This window comes from Acartia tonsa, chromosome 10 (genome assembly GCF_053477335.1).
Source record: "Acartia tonsa isolate MP-2025a chromosome 10, ASM5347733v1, whole genome shotgun sequence".
NCBI lineage: Eukaryota > Metazoa > Arthropoda > Copepoda > Calanoida > Acartiidae > Acartia > Acartia tonsa.
The window spans coordinates 7136401-7146314 of record NC_137269.1 but is presented as its reverse complement, the minus strand read 5'-3'; positions in this window follow the sequence as shown (position 1 = coordinate 7146314).

Sequence of the window (9914 nt, the reverse complement as noted above, 5' to 3'; positions counted from 1 at the left end):
AGACACGATAACAAATTGTCATTTTTAATCCTCTATGATTGGCCACGTTTAAAGTTCAAATTGTATATTTTACACTTTTAGAATGTGGCGTTTTTAGCAGGAAATTAAACAAGAACAAAGATCAGAACATAAGTAGCGAAGCACAAAAATCATGGAAAGACAATGACATACATACTAGGCTAGTTATAAAGCAGATGGTTTTCAACAATATATAATTAAAAATGATTATAACATCCATAAAAGTGAAGCTCTAAAATCAGAAGAAAGGACAAACGAACAATAACTCTTGTAGAGTTTCAGAAATTGATGTACAGAACAATAATTTCTAAGTCTGAACAAAATTGTACATACATTTGTTGCAAAATTGTGCAAATATAGTATACAGTATAAGAACATACTTTCATTTTTCATATTTTATTAGGATAGAGTTGCCTCGCTTATAATACTTTACCCTGTTTTCCTAAGAATCATTATTCCATAAATCAGCTGAATAGGATAATCACATAAAAAAACAGGCAATAACATTTCATCAATCCTATTATATATAGTTGTAAGTTTTTTTTGTCTGAAGCTTAAGAATCCAGAAATTGTTGGTCAGAATGGATTTTACTTTTTAGGAAAGCTTTATGTATGTCTTTGGGGTGGGTTTAGGCTATTTTTCTGACCTCCACCACTATCCCCTAGAAGTTAGGAGCGAGGCAACTAGTGTGATATAGAGTGAATGATTTTGTAAGCTGAACAACTTATGAAAAAAAAACATTTTTAACTTAAGGTTACAAAGTTCAAAAATATTGCAAAAAAAATCATTGCATAAAAATTTAGGGACAATTATATATATAATCTAGCCTTTAAAGGAACAATAAATAACATATGACAACATATATAAAAGCGAAACTCTGAAATGATAAGTCAGACGAACAATAAATCTTGTAGAGTGTCATAACTAAATATGCAAAGTTTAAATATATAAGTTTTGACACAATTGTACATAAATTTTTTGCAAAACTTCTTAAATACAGAATACTGTTTAAAGCTTCGCCTTAAAGATTGTTTAACAAAGGATTTCTCTTAAATAAAAAGTAAAAATCTTTGTATATTTTTATTATCTTTCGGCGTTTTATCAAGTTTATCAAGGGTATAAATATTAAACAGCACCTATGGCAAACAACGGGGGTAAAAAATATAAATGCAATTTTAGAACTTACATAGCATAGTGCCTAGTCGTCATATGAATCACATATTCAAAAGAAATTCAATCAATACCAAATTAGTATATTTAGATAACAAGGATGACAACATCAATAATGTCTAAGTAAAGATGGAAACAAGATTTTTTATTCTGGTACCCAAGGTTTTTAATCCTGGCACCCAAGGTTTTTATTCAGGTTGAAATATTTAGCTAGAGGAATGAGGGGGGGGGGGGGGGTTTGAAGCACAATCAAACCATGCACATGTACATGTTAATGTAATTGATGATACTTTTTATATTTAGCATCATAGATACAAAACCATACAATGCACTTTAAAAATGTTTATGGTTTTGAAAACTAGAAGAGATAAGCTTTCCGTTGGTATGTCTAATATTCTTTTTAGGATAACTATGAGCTAAGCAATAACAGTTTTATAAAAAGCCTACCCTAACATTTTAGAGGATTTTAGGCGAATGGGAAAAAAATATTTTGCGGATTTTTTCAGAAAGCGCCCAATATAAAATTTAATTGTTACCTTTTCCAGTATACCAAGACATGTGACTTTAAGGCTGTGCAAACTGCTTAAATGGATATTTTCAAAACCCTGGAATTTTTTTTAGCTTACCCGTGTTATTATCATTGTGACTTAATGTTAATTTATTATCCAGCGGTTACGCCCCTAGAGGCCTCTAGGGGCATTTAAGGAGAGGGGAGTTGATAACCTTTTTTTTTATTTTATATTTATGGGGGGGGAAGAATTTTTTTTGGGGTGGGTTATTTTTTCTAGAGGCGATTTCTGTGAAGAGGGTGGTGGTACCCTCCCCTAAAATAGTTATAAACCTTCCCGGGACCTTTGAGAAGCTACCCTGTTAAGGAGAACCTGATCGGTTCAGCGGTTAGCGAGATCCTTTGGTACAGACGCACAGACAAACATCATTTTACTTTATTATAAGGATTATCTTATCTCTTGAGTAAATATTGCAAATTATAAAATCTTCTTATCAAAGATTTATTTATAAAACTTAAAAAATATAAACATGTACAGATTAATTTTATTTAGGCCTACTTCATAATTAACTTTGTATGTCCGTCGGTTAGTCCATAACGCTAGGAGGTAAATGTGAATTTCTCGGCTGCTATTGTAGAAAATTATTTTATTTATGACTAGCGGCTACGCCCCTAGAGGAGCACTTGAGGAGGGGGGAGTTAAATTTGTTAACCCAATTTTTCCTTTTGGATTTAAAAAGAAAAAAAATAAATTATTTTTTATTGGGGGGGGGGGGGGTTGTACCCTCCCCGAAAAAAAATAAATTATTTTTTATTGGGGGGGGGGGGGGGTTGTACCCTCCCCCAAAATATTTTTAAACCTTCCAGAACCTATAAGACGCTTCACAGTAGGGGAGAACCATATCTGATCAGCGCTTATCAAGATCCTTCGCTACAAACAAAAAGGCTTACTACTTTACAAAATAGGATTATCAAGATAGATAAGATACAAACATGCTGTGATTCTAAAATTATTTCATATTTTAAATATTCCTTTTTAAAAGCGAAGCTTTTCTATAATTAGGGTCGGTCCGTCCGTACGTCCGTAACGGATAGCTTTTTTCGTTAATTTAGGCATGTTAGAATTGTCCTATCCAGGGTTTCGGATCCGCATTGATTTTATGCGGATCCGGATCCGGATCCGGATCCTCAAAATTTGGTCAGTGCGGATCCGGATCCGGATCCGGATCCGGATCCGGATCCTACTGGATCCGGATCCGGATCTTTGACAATAAAAATAAAATCACCAAATTTTTCAAAAAAATTTATTCTTCAATTCGAAGTCAAAAATACTTTTAATTTTCAAGTCTGAACCTAAACCTTAAAGATTGGCTCTCATCAAGAGAATGTCTGAGATTTTATATAAATTTAGGTAGATTTTTCCATTTTTTCCGCATTTTTTGGAGTCTAAGGATCCGGATCCGGATCCGCATTTTTTTTGCGGATCCGGATCCGGATCCTTGGACTCAAAATATGCGGATCCTTGCGGATCCGGATCCGGATCCGGATCCGAAACCCTGGTCCTATCGATTTCAAATTTTGTATGGTGATTCCTTTAATAGTTAGGTACGATTTAGAAAGCGTAGCAACTCTATAATCATCACCAAAATGTCCGTACGTCCATTTTAAACATGTTGATTTTTTTACTTTTTTAACAACAAATTTTTATGTGATCTAATCATCCGATTGATCTGATTTTTGGTATATTGATTCCTGGGACAACAAAGTGTAATGTAATAAGCGAAGCAACTCTATAATCAAGTCCTAAAAATGTAAGTATGTCCATAAAAATTATCCTAAATCAAGCAGTTTTTCAACAAATTTACTCACAATTTTGCTTTGACTCTTATACATTCATATTATGATTATTCAGTTCAGACACTAAACAATTGTTAATGTCCGTTTGTCCTACCGTTTTAGTGCTTCGCTTTTATGGATGTTGTCATCCTTGTTTTTATCAAGAATCTTGAGAGATAAGACAATTGACATTAAAAAAGGATATTATACTTAAATAATAATACCCAAATTTACCACTTTGTAATGAATGGATTGGACTCTAAAAGTTTTCAACTAACCAATAAAAATTTATAAATAGTACCCAAAGTTTGATAACAAATTAGATTGTTATAAAACTTTGGGTACCAGTGTAATTTACAGTCCAATGTGTCCTCGATCCCTCCAGGATTTTTATGCAACTTAAAAAATATGAAACACACTTTTCTCCTAATTCATTGTAAAATGTGCGGCCGCCAATGTCGAAGGAATGTAATATAATACGCGAAGCAAGGCATAAAGAAGCCATTAATAAGTTAGGACAAGAATAAGCATGCCCTTAGGCAGCGAAGCAATAACAATTTAGATGCATTGTTATTCCAGTATAGCTTCGAAACCCATTAATATCCGCTGGATTAGAACCGGTTCTCAACCATACTGAAAATCAAATCATATATGTTTGTATACAGCCAATTTTCCACGAATATTAAGATAAAAAGCAACAAATTTTTTGTTAGCCCGGGCCTTTAGCCCCTCGGGTCTAAAAAAAAACTGGGGTTAATCTGATAATTTTCCATTTAAATGTCCGCGGAAAACTGTCTATGATACGATGCGATGAATAACAATTTTTATGACGTCAAAATCCGCGACTGTAGCGTTACACTTAGCGCGTCCGCTTGTGGTTTGTGAAGTTATAAGATCGATACTCGGTTCAAACTATGTCATAACTAAAGACGTCGCAAATTATACTTACTGCTGCTATGTCAGATGCGCGACATTATTATGCCTTGGCATAAAACAGATGCAACTTATTTCTAAGCACAGTTAGGACTTCCAGACAAGTGTCGTGCAATCAAAGTGTTAGTTGTGTAATAGTTAATTTTGATGCTTGTCCCTTAGGACCTAGTATAAAAGTCTGATCCTACGTTGTTATCCACCGTCCCCAAGATGTATTTGAAGTTAAAACAGACATGCATTAGTTAAGAGTAGCTATGCTAAAATAAATGACAAGCTAGGATAGATTCATTGAAGATATATTTATTTCTTAAAACTTTTTAAGGCTAAGTAATGAAATTACAAACAAAAAAAGTTTTGATTGAGGTTGAAAGATTTGTTTGTCTTCCATTGACCGTCCTAATATCCCCATTAAACAAGGATAGATTTAAACAAGAGCGTAGATCAAAGTACAAATTAATAACTTGTTAATTTTTTGCTACACTGCACCGCAAGAAAAAAGAAAGATTTTTCCATTTTACACAAGATTTTCATGTTATATATTACAGTGAACTCTGTAGCGGGCTAAAATAACAATATCGCCCATCCCTCCCCCCCTTTACCCAATCCAAATTCCTCCTACTAGATAAACGGCCCGACCAATAAATGTGGAGGGAAATTGTAACCTAAACTGACGAAAATGTCAATCATCCATTGTAAAATGTAAATCGATTTTGTATTTTTTTCCAAGCAAAATCAAATGACATTTTGAAATCTATAAAATTCACCACAGCTTCATCTTTAAATGTAGCCAGAGGTACAGTCACTAACCTATCTTTAATTAAATCAAATTGGGTGGCGACGGCTACGACTACGGCCACAGCTACACATTTAAAGATCCAGCTCAGCACAGTCAACGGTCAGCTTGCAAATGTGTTGATTACATGCAGACATACGGACCTGCTATGGGTGATGAGTAGCAAGGTTTTATTTGTGAACGGGGGAGGCATTAGAACTTGGCTAAAACTGTAATTATGTCCTTTTTTAACAATATCCTGCATTTAAGTAATTTTAGTTAAGAATTATTAATCTACTTTTCAAGTTCTAACATTGTAAAAGTAATATTGTTTGTTTGATTTTAGTGCTTCGCTTTTATGGATGTTATCATTAGCGTTGTGGAGCCGGAGCCGTGGACCCGCCATATTTTGCTGGAACCGTAATTTTCGTTAAAAAACGGCTCCGGGTTAGCTAAATAAAGAGATTTTTTTATTTATTATAATTTGGTAACTATGTTTTGTCATGTGCAAATGCCCCTTTAAAGTTTTTCTCAAAAACTTGAACTTTTAAAACCTTCAAAATAAAAGTAAAAAATAGACGTTTTTCTTGATTTTAGGTCGGAGCCGGAGCCAAATAACGGGCCGGAGCTGGAATCTTAACAAGCGGCTCCGCGGAGCTGGAACCGTACCAAAATCAAACGGCTCCGCAACGCTGGTTATCATCCTTGTTTTCTTTAACGGCTGACTTTTGGTGAATTATTTATTGAAGCGAAGTCGATAATACCCAATTACAATTAACATAATTATACCTTCTGTATTAGTGAAAAAATTTAAACAAACCAGCCAAGATCTAATCTTAAAAAACTTTTTAAACTAACGAGATATAGTGTTTATAAATCTTTGGATATAAGTGTAATTTATAGTCCAATGTCCAATCCCTTCCTGTTTAAGATATATAAGTTTGAAAGAATTTTAATGTTAGAGGGAGATTTGAAATCTGCATCAAATTTTAAGCATTTTTTTATAAAGTTCGTTTTTTGTATAATTCTTTATCTAAAAGCGGAAATACAATTTAAGTTAATTAATTTTGACTTCTGTGGTTGGTGGATTGAAAACTATCTGCGCTCTGATTGGAGAAGCTTAAGTGTCGCACATCATTCACCCAATTAGAGCGCAGGTAGTTTCCAATCCACCTATCATATTGGTCAAAATTAATTAACTTAAATTGCATTTCCGCTTTTAGATAAAGAATTATAGAAAAAACTAATTTAAAAAAAATCCTCAAAATTTGATGCAGATTTCAAATCTCCCTCTAACATTAAAATTCCTCCCAACTTATATATCCTACTGTATACCTAGTGTATATTTGTTTATAAGTAAATTTTCTGTTATGTTATCTGATATGTCACTTCCCGAGGAGTCACAGAATATACTGATATAATATTATCAGAGTTCGCACTTTTTAAAAAGCGAAGCTTTTCTATAATTAGGGTCGGTCCGTACGTCCGTCTGGAACAGAGAACTTTATTTGTTAATTTAGGCATGTTTTTGTTTGTCCTGTCGATTTAAAACTGTGCATGGTGATTCCTGTAGCAGTTAGAAAGCGTAGCCACTCTATAATTGTTACCAGAATGAACGTAAGTCCATCTTAAACATGTAGATTTTTATCTTTTTAGAAACAAATTTTTGTGTGATAAAATTATCCGATTTATGGAATACTGATTCGTAGGACAACAAAGTACAATGCAATAAGCAAAGCATCTTCATAATAAATTCCCAAAAAAGTAAGTATGTCCTTAATTATTATTCTATATATAAGCAGTTTTTCAACAAATTTACTTACAATTTTTTTTACTTTTTTATATTTCATTCTGCTTATTCAGTTCCGACACTCTACAAGTGCTAATATTCGTTTGTACTAATGTTTTAGAGCTTCGCTTTAATGGATGTTGTCATCCTTGTTTTTTTTGTTACTAGCGGCTACGCCAATAGCCTGTATTGTCTTTTTATTTGTAGATGCATGCAGAAAGGAGCTAGAAAAAAGCTTATAACCAATCCATCCCATAAATCTAAAAATAGAATTGATTAAAACCATTAAAGGAGCTTTGTCAAGCCTACCAAAAAAAAGAGAACTCATTCGGTTCAGTACTTTTTGAGATCTAAGCTTCTGACAAAAAAATCCTTACTACCTATACTATAGGAAGTTAATAGGGTAAGGGGGGGGGAAATTTCGTTTTTTTGAAAAAAAATGGGGTAAATATTAATATTTTCAAATGAAACCAAGACCAGTAGAAAGCTTACGGAAAGGACTATCAGGTCCTAAAAGGTCGTTATCCTAGGACTTTTAGAAGTTTGCCGAAAATGACCGCAAAAAAGTTACCGAAAATTCCCCACCACCGGGGGAAATATCGGTAATTTTTTTCAACCTAAAAAAAATCGATGAAAAACGGCCAGTCGAACATAAATAATCATAATTAGTATAGGTTATAGGGATTATCCACAAAAAGTTTCATAATGATCGGACTATTCCTTCTATGTTAAAAATGAATTTTTTTGAAAGACGCAAATTTTCGATTTTTTTTTCAAAAAATTTTTTTTTAAAAACTTAAAATTAATATAAGAAAAAAAAGTATTTTATTACTTTTTAGGCCTGATCCTAAAAAAGCTCACATTGGACTATAGATTTAGCCCAAAAAACATGAAAATTGATTAAAAATTGACCTCAAAAATTGAATTTGAAGCAAAAGTGTCATCTTTGAAAAAAATTCACCATTTTCACCCTGCATACATTTTCATTTATGATATTTCTTTCTGTTCATTTTTATCTAGGAATAACATGATATTGTGTCAAAATGTTGTTTATAACATCAATAGGGTTCATCTAGGTTGTTAGTAGGTAAGATATTCAGGCTCAAAAAAAACCCTAAAAATGAACCTAACCTTATTTAAAATTTCTTATTTAAATTTTGAGCCCCGGAGGGTTAGGGGTTAGCGGCAGTGGGGTGACTTCTAAACTAGAAGTTAGTTTACAAGCATGAAAGCTTATGTATAAGAAATCATCTCTCTTGGTCAAATAGTTCCTGAGAAAATTAAGGTTAGGTTCAATTTTAAATTTAATTTGAGCTCCGAAGGGCTAGGGGTTGGCGGGGGGGGGGGGAGGTGACTTCTAACCTAGAAGGTAGCTTAAAAGCATACAAGCTTAAGTTTAAGAAATCATATCTATTGGTCAAATGGTTCCTGAAAAAATTAAAGTTAGGTTCATTTTTAGGGTTTTTTGAGCCCTGGAGGGCTAGGGGTTGGTGGCAAGGGGGTGACTTCTAATCTAGAAGTTAGTTTATAAGCATAAAAGCTAAAGTTGAAGAAATCATCTCTACTGGTCAAATAGTTTCTGAAAAAAATTAAGGTTAGGTTCATTTTAAGGGTTTTTTGAGCCCTGGGGGGCTAGGGGTTGGCGGCAGGGGGGCAACTTCTAAACTTAAACTTAGTTTATAAGTATAAAAGCTTAAGTTTAAGAAATCATCTCAATTGGTCAAATGGTTCCTGAGAAAATTAAGGTTAGGTTCATTTTTAGGTTTTTTTTGAGCCCCAGAGGGCTAGGGGTTGGTGGCAGGGGGGTGATTTCTAAACTAGAAAGTAGTTTATAAGCATAAAAGCCTAAGTTTAAGAAATTTTCTCTATTGGTCAAATGGTTCCTGAGAAAATTAAGGTTAGGTTAATTTTTAGGTTTTTTTGAGCCCCGGAGGGCTAGGGGTTGGCGGCAAGGGGGTGACTTCTAAACTAGAAGGTAGTTTATAAGCATAAAAGCTTAAGTTTAAGAAATCAAGGTTAGGTTAGTGAAATACTTATAGTAAATTATTTTTGGAAATTACCGATTTTTCCCCCGGCGCCAACTTTGGTCATTTTTGAAAAAAATATTAACCCGATTTTAAAGCTCTCAACGGATTTGGAAAAAGCGGGCAATTCTTAGTTCAAAAAGTTTTTTGGATCAGCTCTAGGTCTTACCAATTTTTGTGTAGGTCGATCTTTACACACCTACTAGACAATTTTTGAAAAAAAAAATTTTTTCGTCCGACTTTGAGACCCAATAAGTACCCTTAATATTCATCTCACAAAAAATTCATTTTATACTTTTTTGTAGGCAATTTAATAAGGAACAAATTTGCTTTTATGTTTTTTTCTGTCATTTGAAAGGAACATGGAGAAAAAGGTCATTTAATGAAGGTAGGTCGAAATTACCGAAAATAGCCCCTTACCGAAACTTCCCCCCCCTTACCCTATCTTTTTTGATAGATTAAATCAAGTCACATTTTTTGTTTATTTTAGGGTAACTTTAGGACATTTTAACATTCAACAAAAAAAAAACAATTTTAAATGTAATAATTAACTAAAAATATATAAATTAAACAAAGATTAAAAGCATAAAAAAATGCTGTTTCAATAAAAACTATGTACAATTACTGTGTGATATAAATAACACATATATAAATGAAAATTTACATATATGGTGTAAATGTAAAAATAATCAGCTGTGAATAATTGGAAAATCAAATAATTATCATTTAGCACACTGTAGATTGGAAACAGCTGTTCATAGGTTTTTCTAAGGGATCGTAGGGGATGGTAAAAAGGACACTAAATAAAAAAAAACCTCAGTGAAATTCTGGAAGCCTATGTTTTGTATTCAAGCAGAAAATGA